A 15,262-nucleotide genomic window follows, 5' to 3' on the forward strand; every position below is an offset into this window, starting at 1 on the left:
CATCCTGAGCATGCACAAATCTTCATTCCTTTTGAGTCTCTAACAGAAAGATGGTAGTGTGGTAAACACAGAAGCAGTCCTTACTATCACTTTCCTCTAAGATGGGTGATACCAGTCACTTCATAACCTTCAGTTTGAGAAAGCATAAGAGTAGAGTTAAAAAAAGGCACTGTTGTATTACAAAAACAAAAACGGCATCTTTCCATACTAACTACCCCCTGCAGATTACACATCGACCCTATCATCAGTCTGCTAAAGTAGAAATGGAGAATGAGATAAATCCTCAATTATTTTAAAGTGCATTTGTTTCACTGGAGCCTTTCAAATTTTTCGTGTGTGTGTGTGTGTGAGAGAGAGAGAGAGAGAGAGAGAGAGAGAGAGAGAGGGAGAGAGAAGAGACTAAAGACTTCCTTGATGCAGCAAGTGTACTGAAAATATAAAAATATGTTTGATAAATATTTAAACATAGCACCAGACTATGATTTTTCTTCATGCACACCTTTATGTCTGACTTTTGAAAGGTCTTTAGACACAATTTTTTAAAAATGATAGTTTCAGAGTCTTCTACAATGCCTTCATGGTGGGTCGATTTCCATATAGGTCTTCCATAGTAACATATCTTCATCCCAGTTAACCAACCATAAGAGAAAGAATGTAATCTTCTGCCTCCCCTCTGTGGGCAGAGTGGACAGTAGAGTCAGAAAACATCGGTTCCAATTTGTGTCTACAATTTGATGACTTGAGTGATGCTGGGCCTCTAGGAACTTTAGAAGGTTCACTAGAAAAACCGAGATAATAGCTACCACATTATATAGTCGAGAGGGTTACCTGAGCTCACAAACGAAGTTCTCTATAGACAGCAAACGGAATGCAAACGTGAGCCACACTTTATATTTCTAAGCAGCTGAATCCCTGATACAGCCCTGGATTTACAAGAAAGTGGGGGAAAATGTCAACCCAGTGAGGTCACTCCCTCTGGCCGGGCCCTAAAATTCTTTGGCACCTGAAGGGCTGTGCTCTGTACACTCGGAAAAGCCTCGGCACCCCGACTTGGCACAATGGCGCCCTTAGGCTCCTGCTCACTCAAGCAGCGGGGAACTTTTCGTAGCTCCTCTAAACCATGGGAGCGTTTTCGCCCAGCTCTCTCCACAGACCTCGCCAAACGTCTCCTCCCAAGGCCTCACCCAGGGAGACATCTCGCATCCACAATTACTCGACGCTCGCTACGCTCACCGCCGGTGCGGAGGTGGGGAGAAAGGCGTGGCTTCGCTTTTATAAGCCTTGCCAGCCAATGAGCGTGCTGCCTCTCTTCCGGTCGGCGAGCCAACCAATCCGAGCAAGTCGGTGTAACCTTCGGCTCTACTCGGCTCTTTTCGCTGATGCGGGCAGCTCGAGTGGCCGCCGCCGCTAGAAAGACGCTTTCCTTTTTAATTTTTTTTCCAAGCGTTCACTTCCGGGTCCGGCGCCGATCCGGATGCCCGAGGCAGAAGGATGTTTGACCTCCGGATAAGCGAGGCGCCGCTGTGCATTCATTCCCAGCTGCATTGGTGGCGACAGCCGCGGCCCGGGCGGCGACTCTCCGGCCAGAGGCGGCGGTAGGACGCACCGGCAGTAGTGCGGCGACCGAGTCCGAGCTGCGTTATCTCCCTCGCTTGTTCCTTCCCCCCTACCTCGCTCGCTCCCTCCCTGCGTGCCTCGCTTTCCTCCTCCGGCCGCCGGCGGGTGCGATGTGCCGCCGCCGCTGCCCCAGCCGCCGCTGACTGACGGACCGGGGGGCGCCGCCCGCGCCCGGGACCGACCCGCCACTTGCGGCCGCGCCTTTGAGGTAAAGCCCCGTTCGCGTTGGCGCCTGGCCGGGAGGCCCCGGCCCGGCGGCTGCCTCGGCGCGGCCGCGGCGCCTTCCTCCCCGGGTGGGGCTGGGCGGACTGGGGTCCCGGGCTGGGTGGGGTGGGGTGCGGCGGGGGCGGTGCCGCCGGCGGGGGCCCCGGGGAGGGGTGGGCGAGGACCCGGGCGGGCGGCGCGGAGGCGCGGGCTGGAGGCGGCCGCGGTCGCGGCCGGGGGGCGAGGGCGCCTTGGGCTCGCTGGGCAGGGAGGGGGCCGCGGCCGGCTGGCCGGGCTGGCCGCAGAAGTTGCCCGAGTGGTGCGGAGCGAGTGGGGACGGCGGGGAGGTGGGCGAGCTGGGAAAAGGCAGAGGCTTTTGGGGGGAGGGTTGAGAGGTCGGGAGTGCAGCCCCCAGCGCCCCGCGATTGTGTCCAGACAATTCCCTTTGGAGCGGGGATTTTAGGCAGGCCCTTCGGAGTGGGGATTTTAGGCAGGAGGGAGGGAGCCGTCTGTCGGCTGGAGGAGGTGTCAGGGGTCAGCATTCATTTCTGGGAGAAACTTCCCGATGGGGTATTTGTTTTAAGGGGGGGTAGGGATTTACCTATTCGATAGAGCTTTTGACTTAGCTCAGAACTTATCCAAGGTATTAGTCGGGGGCTCAAAATTACTCTGATGGTTACTGTTAGGGTGCTGCTTTGTTTGTTTCTCCCACTTGCAAAGGGGAAGTGACCCACAGGAGCGTCGGCTCTCTAGGTCCACAGCCTCCGCGTTTCTTTTCTGCGGGGTGGTGATGGAGATGTGTGTTTGCTCCTGGGGTGAGGGTAGTTAGGCCTGTGTTACGATCATTCCAGTTCTCCCAGGGAAGGAGGAAAAGTTAATGGGTGGGAGTGTGTGTGGGAGATGGCTACTGTTGCTACTCTGTGCGAATTAGTTTTAACTCTGTTGTAATGAGTACCAAGGCTGGTCAGCAAGTGACCCTTTTTTAACCTTTGGTTTTAGAACATCGACTTTAATTGGAGAATTAAAAACCTACTGATTTTTAATAAGTTAAGGAAAGAAGTTAGTACTTATTTCTTTTACATTTGCAATTACTTCTTGTGATAGGAATGACATTTGCCCACAGATAGTAAAAGAGGTTAAACTATATCTGAGTTGGAATACTTTTTAAAATTAAAAATATCTAATTAGTAAAACCATGTATATATTTTTGAAGAATATTTGCTTTCCCTGTAAATAAGCAGATTGTGAAAGAAAAATATCACAGAAGTTATAAGATGTGAGGCCAGTTTAAGAAAACATTTCCCACCAAAAATAAGATCTGGTTTGTGACATTCTTAATAACTTTTTTGGCAGAGAGGAGTGGAGAGTTGTGTTTAGTGTATTTGGTAATTATTCCCAAACTTTGCACCAACTGTATTCTGAGTTAAGATCAATTATTTTCTTATTTTATATACATTAGCCTTTATAGTTGCACAAAAGATGAAAATCATATTTATGGGAATTGGAAGAAAGGTGTAATAAGATAAATTGCGTGGCTTTGGTATAGATTTGTAGCAGAGTGTAGAGACACTTTTGCATCCAGGGTGCTTGCATTTCTGAATATGCCTCAGGTATAAGGAGTAAGTAGTTCTTATTAGAACGGGGGGACAGAAAGTTTAATTTTGATGTTGATATGTATGAGACTTTTGGGGGAATCTTGGAAAATGATTATCTTTTCTGATGGTTTATTGTGCTCACTGACCTCTTCTGCCATTCATCAACTTAAAAACTAATGCATTATATAATTATTGACATTTTCATTGTTAGATTTGCAAGCATTAACTATTAACAAAATCTTCAGCACACAGAAGTCACTTATTCCTTCAAATAAAAGAACTAGGATTAGAACAAAGGAATAGTTTAGTTCAACCTGAACCTTTACTTTGTGTAGGGGACTTTTACTATGTGGTGAGGGTGGAAGAGTGGTAGAAACATGAGGAGGACTAAGACCCAGGACTAAGACCTTTAAGGGAGAAGCAGACATGCACAGAAATAATTGCAACACAGGACTCCTGTGGGGTTTATTAGAAATGTATGGAAGCATGCGTGTGTGTGTGTGTGTGTGTGTGTGTGAGTGTGATACCAATTTTGACTGGGGAATTATAAACGAGGTTAGAGCTGGTAATACTCCATTTGGGGCTTAAAATATTTTAATGATCAAAATGGGTCGGTGTGTGTGTGGGGTGGTGTGGGTAGTTTTGTAGGTGAAGGGAGCAGTTGAGAACCGGCTTGCTGGTTTGCTATCATGGGGCCTGTTGAGCTGGACCTAAGGCTGCTGTGCCAGGAGGTCTCTGTGGGAATAGAAGCTGTAAAATTAGGTGGGGATCAGTCAGTCCATGGACATCTAGAATGCCTTGTATTTAAAAGTGAGTCAGTTTAAGGTATGAAGGTCCAAGTGTATAGATTCTATGCTGATAGCAAGTAGGTAGGCAAATAAGGCTAGTAAGTTTAAAGGCAACAAATTAGAATAGTCAGTTTGTTATCATTCATGCTAATGGAGAAAAGCAGAAGAGTATATAATCTAAAACAGTTCCTGCATGGTTTTGTCATATTTCTTTGCTTGCATTTGGATATGAGTGTGTGGTAACCTGGTAATTGGTTTTATATGAAATAAATCTAGATTTTAAACATATGACTTGGGAAGAAATGGGAATCTTTCCCTTTTCTTCTCTGGGTGCCCTCTGTAATCCCCTTCATGCTGGGAATAGACCATCATTCTGGTGTGGTTTATTGGTTCAGATTTTTTCAGAATGGAACAAGTAGTTGTTTAGTTTCAAAGGGCTTTCCAAAAGGATGTATCAAACTAAATAGTGGGAATCTGAAACAATAAATAACAAAATACAGGTCATTGGATAGTTATATTATTGTTAATACACTTTAAGGTGAGATTTGCTATGGATAAAGTGAAATGTGAAGAATCTACATAGGAAGAGAATTGACTATACCAGTAAGATGACAACATGAGAGACTTCCACAGTTATGGATAAATATATACAGGGTTTTTAGTCATCTTAAATATTGACGACTCTAAAAAAATTTAATCCCAAACTTAATCATTATCAAAGGAGTGCTTAGAAAAATATCACCCTTATGACGCCATTGTTTAATCATCTAGTCATGTAACAGGGGAGATTGTTTGATAGTTTTTTACTGACTATTCCCCTCTTAGTGTTCAATAAGGATTTACATTGTAACTAAATTTGTATCTTGAACCTCCCGATAATAACAATACCTATTACAATTTATTAAGTGCCCACTTGGTCTGAGGACCATAAATGATAACTGTTAAGATGACTCTGTGAGTTAGGTGGTGTAAGCCTTGCTTTTGACAGTAGGAGGCAGAGTTTTCTAGAATTTAAGCAACCTGTTTAAGATATATCTTGGAAGTAGCAGAGTGCATATTTAAATCTTTTTCTTTTTTTTTCCTGACTTCACAGTCTTAGACCAATGATGTCTTCTCTAATCTTCCATATTCTTCCTTTTTGTCTTTTCTCATGCAGTTGGCACTTAGTGGTATTGATTAATGTTGTTAGTATGTGTTTGGGTGTTTGTTCTTTAAGATATAATTTCTTTGGAAACGGCGGTTTTGGGATATCTGTAGTTCTCTACTAGTAGTGACTCTCTAGGAGCAGAAGATATGGTTCTAGTAACGTAAGCTACCTCAGTATCATTTTTGTGCTGATCTGTAGGAAAGAACCATACATGAGATTGTTAATGTGTGGAAATCAAGTGTGTATTGTCTATTAATGTGAAGTGACATTGGAGAGCCTCTGAACTAGTCAGAAAACATGGTATGGGACAGATAATCGGGGATAGGTAAGTTTTAGAGACACAGTGGAGACTGCTGTTAGCCATGTTTTTTCTAGCTCCCTTCTCAGAGCTGAGATTTAGGAACTATAAATGTTTGGGTTTCCTTCTATAATGGGACCTATGGAAGATGCATAGTGATTTGTTCTTAAACTCTCTTATATTATGTTCTCTCCTTCTACTCTCTGCCAATCATCCTAGTTCTGAGGAAGAATTCTTAACAGTGAACTTGAAGTACCTGTGTATTTGGTAGATAAGACACACATTTTGATCATTTTCTTTACTAATGATATATCACATAGTTATAATGTAATTAAATGAAAATCTATAGCTAAAACCGATGTCCACATGACTATATCATGTCCACATTTTTTATAGCGTTTACTATAATTAGTAAAATCTCATGATGTATATACTCTTTTTCTTAAACACAAATTTCTAATGCTTTCTTCTTCAGTGAGGTAATGCAGATTTTAACTGTATTCAAATTTATTACATATATTTAGTTGATTTTGTGTTGAACTACTTTCCTTAGCTGATAGCTAGCTGGAAAAACAAGGGGGCAGGGGAGAGGGTTTCTCTGCCATTATATTCTTCATTCCGATTGAGGAAATTCATATAAAGTGCCATGATGTGATGCCTGGCACATAGCAGGCACTATGCAGATCTTCTCTTAAATTTAGGAGTTGCTGATATATATGAGTTGTCAGAGTGTTGATTGGTGTGTAGAATGAGCAAAGACTTTTGGGGATAGCCTATTACAGGAGAATCTCTGAGCTCACCTCTCTTTAACCCACTCAAAAGATTAAGTTATACTCTTCATTCACTACTTGATGTCCATGCTACATTAAATGGAAGTAGACTACCCTCTAGTTTGTTCTTGAACTTTTATTCCCACCGGTTATCGTATACCGTGTATACCTACCAAGAATCATTTGTCTGTGTACCCAGCAAATTGTTAATGGCAGTTGTACTTGTTGTAATTACATAGTTTAATGAGATGTTATTCAGTGAACTATGAAGGCGAAAAGGTGTTTGTATGAGAGCCAGTGGCTGCTTTGGAAACAGGTGAGTAGCTGAAGTCACTTCCAGTTAAAATCGGTGTAGGTGAAATTAAATGACTAGGGAAAAAACCCTAAAAGTTGTAGATTTTGCAATAAGATTCTGCAATAAAATTGCTTATAAGTGTTTGTGAGATGTCTTTCCATGTTTAAGAAACAAACTGGAAATCACAGGTGATGTACTATGGGTGTGGTTTTTGCAAGAAAGATAAAGTAGAACTATAATCCATGGACTCATGCTTGAAGGAAAGACCTTGGCCCTGCATTAAAAGACTGTCTTGTGGGCTTCCCTGATGGTGTAGTGGTTGGGGGTCCGCCTGCCGATGCGGGGGACGTGGGTTCGTGCCCCGTTCCGGGAGGATCCCACTTGCCGCTGGCCGTGCCGTGGCCGCTGGGCCTGCGCGTCCGGAGCCTGTGCTCCGCAGCCTGTGCTCCGCAACGGGAGAGGCCACAACAGTGAGAGGCCCGCGTACCGCAAAAAAAAAAAAAAAAAAAAAAAAAGTATATTTTTGTGTTTTAGTTGCATTAAAATGTTTAAGGTAGATTCTTTTATGATTCCCCTTTTTAACTAAGTTATGAACTGTTGGTTAATAATAGTATATTAAAGGAGTATCTACTTCTAAAGTAACACCTAGGTTATAATCTCTCATAGAGATTTGTTTAACAGCATCCTCTTTTAAAAAAGAGAAATACTGGTATTCCTGAACATATAGTCATTCATATGTTAGGGGGAATTGTTTAATTATTAGGTCACATGGTTCCCACATGTTTCCTGATAGGATCCTCGTCTGATTTCGTATGTTACCTTTCAGCTTTTATTACAGCATCAGGGTTGGAGAGAGCCTTCTTGTAATTTCCACCATCTCCTCAACCTGAGTAGGGACTGCAGGAGTGAATTGGTAGAGGAAATTGTCCTTTGGAAGAGGAAATGCCATACCCAGGGGCAGTTGAGCTTGGTGCAAAGGGTGCTGGTCTAACAGCTTACAGTAACTACTTGCCTTTCTCGTCTAGCTCAGCCCAAAGGCAAAGGAAAGCTTATAGGTGTTGAAAAAGGAGCTCGAAGTTGGAGAAGGAAAGGTAGATGGGGTATACTCTTTATCTTGGTGTCACCACATTACAACACCTGAAATGCAGTAGCTGAAATGGAATGCTGAAGTATGAAGGCAGGGTTAGTTTTTGAGCTTTGGTTAGCCTCTGTGAAATTTACTTGGCTCTGCTTTCCCATGTGTGTTGGATTCATCCTCAGACTGGTAGCAAGATCCTGGTGCACTGGCCAGGACATCTTTTGCGCAAGCCTACCAACATATTTTCCCCTTCATGTTTTATTGACCGGAATTAGGTCACGTAACCTTCCAAACCAGTTATGACAAGAGGGACAGGGTTATCATAGTGAGTTTCTACCAATCAGGATATATACCCTTGCAACTGGCGATGGGGTCACATTTCCCTGAGTTACATGGTGGAGGGAGGATATTTTAAAAAATTGTGGGAAGGAGGAATATAGGGGAAACGGATGTTAGAGAGGCAATCAATAGTGACCACCACATCTACACATCTGCTTGTTTTAAGGATGAAAATAAATAATGCATCTAAATGCACTTTGAACTTTAAAGTGTTGTACAAATGTAACGGATGAAAGATTAGAAGGCTGCTTCTATATGACTATCTTAAATATGCTCAGGTATGAATATTTTAGGAACTGAAAACACTGCTAGTTTTCTTATTGACTAACTTTGAGTCAGTAAAATCAGTTAAAGATTATACTTTTTTTCATGGAACTCATAAAGCTATTTTAACTTTAAATTAAACATTTGTACTTGTAAACTTATTTAAATTTTTTCTGTGTTGCTACCCTCCTTCTTGGACAAAACTTGTCCACATCTTTGATCTCATCAGATTTCTTTGTCATACCTGGAGGAGAATAGATGTCTTGAGGAAATGGGAATTTATCAGTCAGAGAAATGGTTTATTTTGAATCAAGGAATCTGATTGAGGTAGGAGGGAAAGGTGTTACGTATCTTGAATACAGCAAAAAAATAAAAAATAAAAAAAAATTGTGGGGGCTGGGGAGAATCACAGACTTTTAGAATTGAAATGAATTGTGGGAAGGTTGAGTGAAATGCTTAAGTCACACACCTGGTTGGTAGAACTCTCCTATCCTCATTGATAGTGTAGTGCTCTTTCTGACCAAAAAGTGGGAGGCCATGAAAAGTTTTGTCTACTTTGCAGTTTTGCTCAGGACCATGGGCTAGTTATGTAAAGCAGTCAGCCAAGTACCTTTAATACAGATATCTGGGTTCTCAGGGTTTGGAAATTTGTAGCCAGAGTTGGTGTGTGTGTGTGTCTGTGTGTGTGTACGTGTTTAAGTAAAACAAGCAAACAGACAAATCTTTTAATCTTCTCTCAAGCAGTCGACAAAAACAGCATGCATACACACGCGCGCGCGCGCACACACACACACACACACACACACAATAACCTCAAACCTGGACTGCTGAAACGAAAATGCAGAAGCAGAATGAGTGCTTGGAACAATTCATATATTTTTATTTTCAAGAAAGTTGTTATCTTAAAGATTTCTTTGTTTTCAGTATATGTAAAAGAAAATTGTGTGTGTGTGTATGGGGACATATATGGGGACATGTATGTATAAATACATAATTAATATACAGAATTAATTGTTGTAATTCTAATTGTTGCAGTGTTGTTATAAATATACAGAGTAAATCCATCCATCCCCTGGAAGGATATTTACGTTAATGACAGATATTTATAGATTTGGAATGATTTTTATTTTTATACTTTTTATACTTCTCTGTAGTGTTTGGATTTTCAGCTATGATTATGCATTATTTTTACCATTGGGAAAAAATTTTTTTTTTTTTTTTGAGGGAAGAAAATGGAATTCTGGGGTGGAATGTTTTCTACCAACCTAGAATTTAACATATAATTCCACTTTCATTGTATATTACCTTAAATAGAGTGTGCCTTGAATGCACTGATACTTTGTAATAGTATTTATTTTAAAAATTGGACTTATTACAAATTATATATCTTAAAATTTTAAGTTGAGGGGCTTCCCTGGTGGTGCAGAGGTTGAGAGTCCGCCTGCCGATGCAGGGGACACAGCTTCGTGCCCCGGTCCGGGAAGATCCCATATGCCGCGGAGCGGCTAGGCCCGTGAGCCATGGCCGCTGAGCCTGCGGGTCCGTAGCCTGTGCTCCGCAACGGGAGAGGCCACAGCAGTGAGAGGCCCAAGTACCGCAAAAAAAAAAAAAAAAAAAAAAAAAAAAATTTTTTAAGTTGTAATTGGCCGTATGATACCATTTGATACAAGTATATTTTATGAAAGTGGACTTCTGAATTTTTCTAATTATTAATTTGTTATCTATTTTTTTAACTTGTTTGGTTTTGACTTCAAGTGGTATACTTGGCAAGGTATCAGAGTATGATATATTGGAGTCAAAGTTATAGTCAGAGTTTCCTGTAGTAAAAAGGGAAGTGAAAATGTTTTTTTTCCCCTTACATCCAGTCTGTGTTATGTTTATTTTCTATTTCTGTGAAATACTTATTATATATTCTAGCAATGAATACTTTCAAATGGCAGGCAAATATAGTAGGTAATGTTATAGGGAGAGAAAATTCCCATAAGACTCTTCCACTAGTCTAACGGTGTGTGTACACATGGCTATAAGGCCTTTTCATAAAATCCTAATTTGGTGTGCAAAAATAACCTAGTATTGTTTTGGAGGTGAAACTAGTAGGTATCAGTTGTTGATGACATTTGAAAAAGAAACTGGTATTTGTAGATGCATATTTTTGTAAAACATTATTTTATTTTCTTCTTTTGTTCCAAGGATCTGAAAACAACATGAAAACCGCCACCCCCCCCACCCCCCAAAAGAAGTGTAAATCTTAAAGATGTGGAATCTTGTAATGCCAGCTTTTATTTTAAAAAGTGGTAGATTATTCACTGATCTCTTTTTCTATCATATGAGTGTCGGCATATTATGGCTAATATTTCTTTATATATTTGGGATTCTGAAAATGTTTGTAGTTAAATCAAAATGTAATCAGCTCTTTAAACTCATTCTCTTGAGTATTTTCTGATAGTCTGTTGGAAGTTGATAACTGGAATGTGTATTGTGTGTTTATTGTATATTGTTAATCTAAATACTCTACTAATGAAGGTTGTTTTTTGAAGGCTGATTGAAAAATAAAATCCTGAGCACTGGGAATGAGAATTTCAAATAAGTTAAAATAAATTTTACCATACCCACTTTAAAAAAAATCTTCCAACTGAAAATTAGTAAAATTTTTTCTGTGACAGAATAAACGAGAGAACAAAATTGGGCAATTTTAATGACAGTGCTTTCAATCCTTGCTGTAGCGCTGAGAGTGCTAACTTACTAGTAGATGAGAAAAAAGGATTTGTGGAGAAGGCAGCTTGGACCAGTGGTTCTCAGCCCTGACTTCACATTAACATTTTCTGGGGAGCTTGAAAAAATTACAGATATTGGGATTCTACCCATGCTACTTCTTTATATTTGAATCTGGGGATGGGGCCAAGGCATTGATCTATTTTAGGATTTCTACAGGTGATTCCAGTGCGCTTCAGGGTTGAAAATGACTGATTTCTCCTTCTTTTTATACACATCTCTTAGCTTTTTTTGAAAAAACGTCTTCCTTTTACTTTCAAATTCTCTTTTTAATCAGAGATGGAGGTGTGAAGATGAGATAGAAATGCATAGAAAATATATGCAAGAGGACCAGGTTAATGAAATGACTTCTCTTCAGGGTTTCATACTCAGAATGCTTAGTGAAGACACTATTTATTCCTTGTTCATTAGCAGCTTTTGAATAGTGTAGCACCAAAACTTGAAGTTTGGAAAATTTGTTAAAGGGAAATTTATCTAGAATAAATTAAGGTACCAATTCAGATGCCCCTAGAAATCTTAAGAAACCTAAGTGATGAAAGCAATCCTATCTTTAAAGTTAGTATAAGAATGTTGCTCATCAAAATTTGATTAGTTTAAAAAAAATTTGATTAGTTTTAGTTATCATATTTTATTAGTTATATTTATCGTATTTGCAATATCATTGAGTTGTATTTTTCATGGAACGTAAGGATGGAAGGGGCCTTAATGGTTGTTTAGTATAACTGTACTTCTACCGCTTTACTCTCTTTTTTTTTTTTTTGTGGTATGCGGGCCTCTCACTGTTGTGGCCTCTCCCGTTGCGGAGCACAGGCTCCGGATGCGCAGGCTCAGCGGCCATGGCTCACGGGCCCAGCCGCTCCATGGCATGTGGGATCTTCCCGGACCGGGGCACGAACCCGTGTCCCCTGCATCGGCAGGCGGACTCTCAACCACTGCGCCACCAGGGAAGCCCTTTACTCTCTTTTATACCGTTGTTGATGAGGTACTGTCTCTGTTTTTCCCCTTGGTAGAAATAGTTTAGTAATTAAGTTACAGTATATTGTGCGTGTAGTATATTGTTTATATTGTATGTAGTCAGTAAATATATACATATAAATGCACTATGATAACAGGGTTTTATGATTATTGTGTCTTATCATTTATGGCAAATCAGGGTCCATGGTAACTTATTTGCTGCTGCTTCCTAGGTCAGGAACACTCTTACCAGTTTTAGCATTTTTCTTGTGACAACATAAGAGCAAGCCATTTTATGAGTTCAACACATTAAATTCCATTCAATGAACATTTTTTGCATGGTGGCAAAATTGGATTTGCATTTCTTCTATAAATTTCAAGGGTTAGATTTCTGTAAACTGCCCTGATAGGAGAATTTGTGTTAGAGAAATTTAAGGGTGGATAGAGTGTAGAGGGCATATTATGTGTGAACCATTGGGAGACTTTTAGAATTATTTTGAGTTCATCAAAATACTACAATAAAAGCACATGATAAAGAGGTTACCAGTAACATTTTGCACATATAATTAGTAATAGAGTAATGGGTACTGTTCTATAGCACCACAATTCCTCATCAACAATTCTGACATCTAAAATGCTCTGAAAACCAAAATTCTTTTTTTGTATGTTTGGCACAAATTGGTTTTCTTCACAAAACCTGTTGTGAACTGTTTGTCTTTATTTCATGTATTTGTAGGTTTCACTGCAGAAATAGTAAATGTTTAATCATAGTGTGCTGTCCCAGACTTCTCTGTGCCATTACAGCTTTCTCTATGGGTGTTAAAAAGTATATGGTGTTTACACACTGTATCACCTGTCAGAAATGCCCTGAAAGGGCTTCCCTGGTGGCGCAGTGGTTGAGAGTCCGCCTGCTGATGCAGGGGACAAGGGTTCGTGCCCCGGTCCGGGAAGATCCCACGTGCCTCGGAGCGGCTGGGCCCGTGAGCCATGGCCGCTGAGCCTGCGCGTCCGGAGCCTGTGCTCCGCAATGGGAGAGGCCACAACAGTGAGAGGCCCGCATACTGCAAAAACAAAAAACAAAACAAAAAAACCCCCTGAAATTCTGAATTGCAAAATGTTTAACTGCAGGAACTTTGGAAAAGGAACTGTGGAACTGCATTAATTTGCTTCTGCCATTTATTTCTTGATAGAAACTACTCAGCATCTTAGTCCTCTGAGATGGAGTTTGAGTAAGATCCTGGCAAATTTCTTTTGCTTTTTACTCTTGTAAATATGTATATACCAAGAGGCACTTTATTTTAATCTGTGTTTATTTCTTTAGCAGTTGAAAGTTTTTCTGGTTTTTTAATACTGGGTCTTGTGGGGCCCACTGTGGTCCCAGAAGCATTGTGTAATTAGGATTCTTGAGATGGAAAATGTTTCGGGTAACTTTGGCATAGCTGAGTATTCATCACACTCTCTTTAGTCCTTGGGGTTATGTAATTTTACCTCTGTACATGGTAACTTCATGCCACAACACCTGCAGGCAGCCCTCTTTTTACATATCTTGGCTTCCTTTTTCATAACAAAGAAGAGGTGTGGTTGCAGTGCCTCTATTTTAGTTTCCTTAAACTTCCTTAATTTGTTTTTAAGAGTTCACTGCAAAAACCTTTATACCTACTCAGGCTTCTTTTTTTTTCCCCATCCTGTCTGTTTCTTTTTCTCTTTTTCTTTTCTTTATTACTTCCCTGCCCCCACCCCCTTTAAAATAATATTCCTCAGCCAGAGAAGTTCATACTTATGGTATTCTGTATCAGAAAAATGTTTGCTGGAAAGGTGACAGAAGTAAATCTGCATATTCTGATATTTCTCTAAAGAGGACCTTTTGTAGGGGAGTGATTATTGTACTGCTTGTGCAGTGATAGTGTTCTGTGTATATGGTTTTTGCTTTCTTTCCATCCTTAAATACTGAAGGGTAATGGGGTCGTGAGCACTGTGGTACATGTATTTTTGTGTTTACCAAGATTCCAGGCACTTTAAGGTATAGATCCTAATGGGACATTTAGACCTTATGTGGTTAGGTTATGTGCACTTGCTATGTGCTCTGAAAGCACTATAATTCTCTTGTAGGACAAATTATACCTTGTATTATTGTTTGTTTAAGCTATGTGATGGCAGGGATTACAGTGGTCTTATTTGTATTTCCTGTGTTTGGTACATAATAGGCCTCTAATGATTACTAATTTGTTGAATGAATAGATTACTCATTTCATCTTTATTAGGGAGAATTTCAACATGGAAGAACCTTGATTAAATGCCTCCTGAGGCACCATGCTTATCCGAAACCAATTTAGTTTGCATCATCACAGCTGTATGAGACAAATTTCAAACACATAAATTGGGCCTAATTTAAATAAAAGAATAAACACAAGCCTGTGACTTATTTACTCAGGCTTAAAAGTAGTGAAACACATTCTAGAAAGATTTCGGAAATGAAATGCATTCATGGGCTATGAATTTAGTTAGAGGAAATATTTAGAGGAAATATTCTATTTTTTTGAGCATTTCAGTTAACTGTGATTGTATTGTAAGATATTTTTTATATTAAAGTTTTTCTTTTTTCTGTTTCTAACGCAGCAAAATTCATTCCCCCTCACAATCAAATTAGAAAACAATTTCATCACCTTAAAATATTCCCTCATGCTGCTCCTTTGTAGCCAACCCCTTTTCCCACTCTGGCCCCTAACAACCACTACTCTATCTTATAATTTTGCCAGATATCATATAACTTATAGGAATAATGAATCATGAATATAATATAAATTATAGGAATCATGTGGTATGTAGCCTTTTGAATCTGTCTTCTTCCACTGTGCAGAATGCATTTGAGATTAATCCATGTTGTAGTGTGTATCAGTACTTTTTTTTTTTTGCTGCTGAGCAGTATTCCATTATATGGATGTACTTCAGCATGTTTATCCATTCACCAGTTGAAGTATTTGTTTCTAGTTTTTGTGATAATGAATAAAGCTGCCACAAAGCTTTGGGTGCAGTTTATGTTTTGTGTGTGAATCTGAGTTTTCATTTCTCTTGGGGAAGTTTCTAGGGGAATTGTTAGGTCATATGGCAGGTGTGTGTTTAACTTTATAACAAACTGTCAAA

At 40.2% G+C, this 15,262-nt stretch overlaps 1 protein-coding gene across 8 annotated transcripts in view; it reads left to right on the plus strand.

Moving 5' to 3' along the window:
- Positions 1-1,686: 1,686 nt before the first annotated feature.
- The window catches only part of CSNK1G3 (casein kinase 1 gamma 3), a 128,599-nt gene continuing 115,023 nt past the window's right edge, over positions 1,687-15,262 (plus strand). For all 8 annotated transcript variants that reach the window (XM_067731579.1, XM_067731582.1, XM_067731581.1 and 5 more), the window contains exon 1: positions 1,687-1,825. The gene's annotated coding sequence lies outside the window, so the exon portion shown is untranslated. The remainder of the gene's footprint in view (positions 1,826-15,262) is intronic.

This window comes from Pseudorca crassidens, chromosome 3 (genome assembly GCF_039906515.1).
Source record: "Pseudorca crassidens isolate mPseCra1 chromosome 3, mPseCra1.hap1, whole genome shotgun sequence".
NCBI lineage: Eukaryota > Metazoa > Chordata > Mammalia > Artiodactyla > Delphinidae > Pseudorca > Pseudorca crassidens.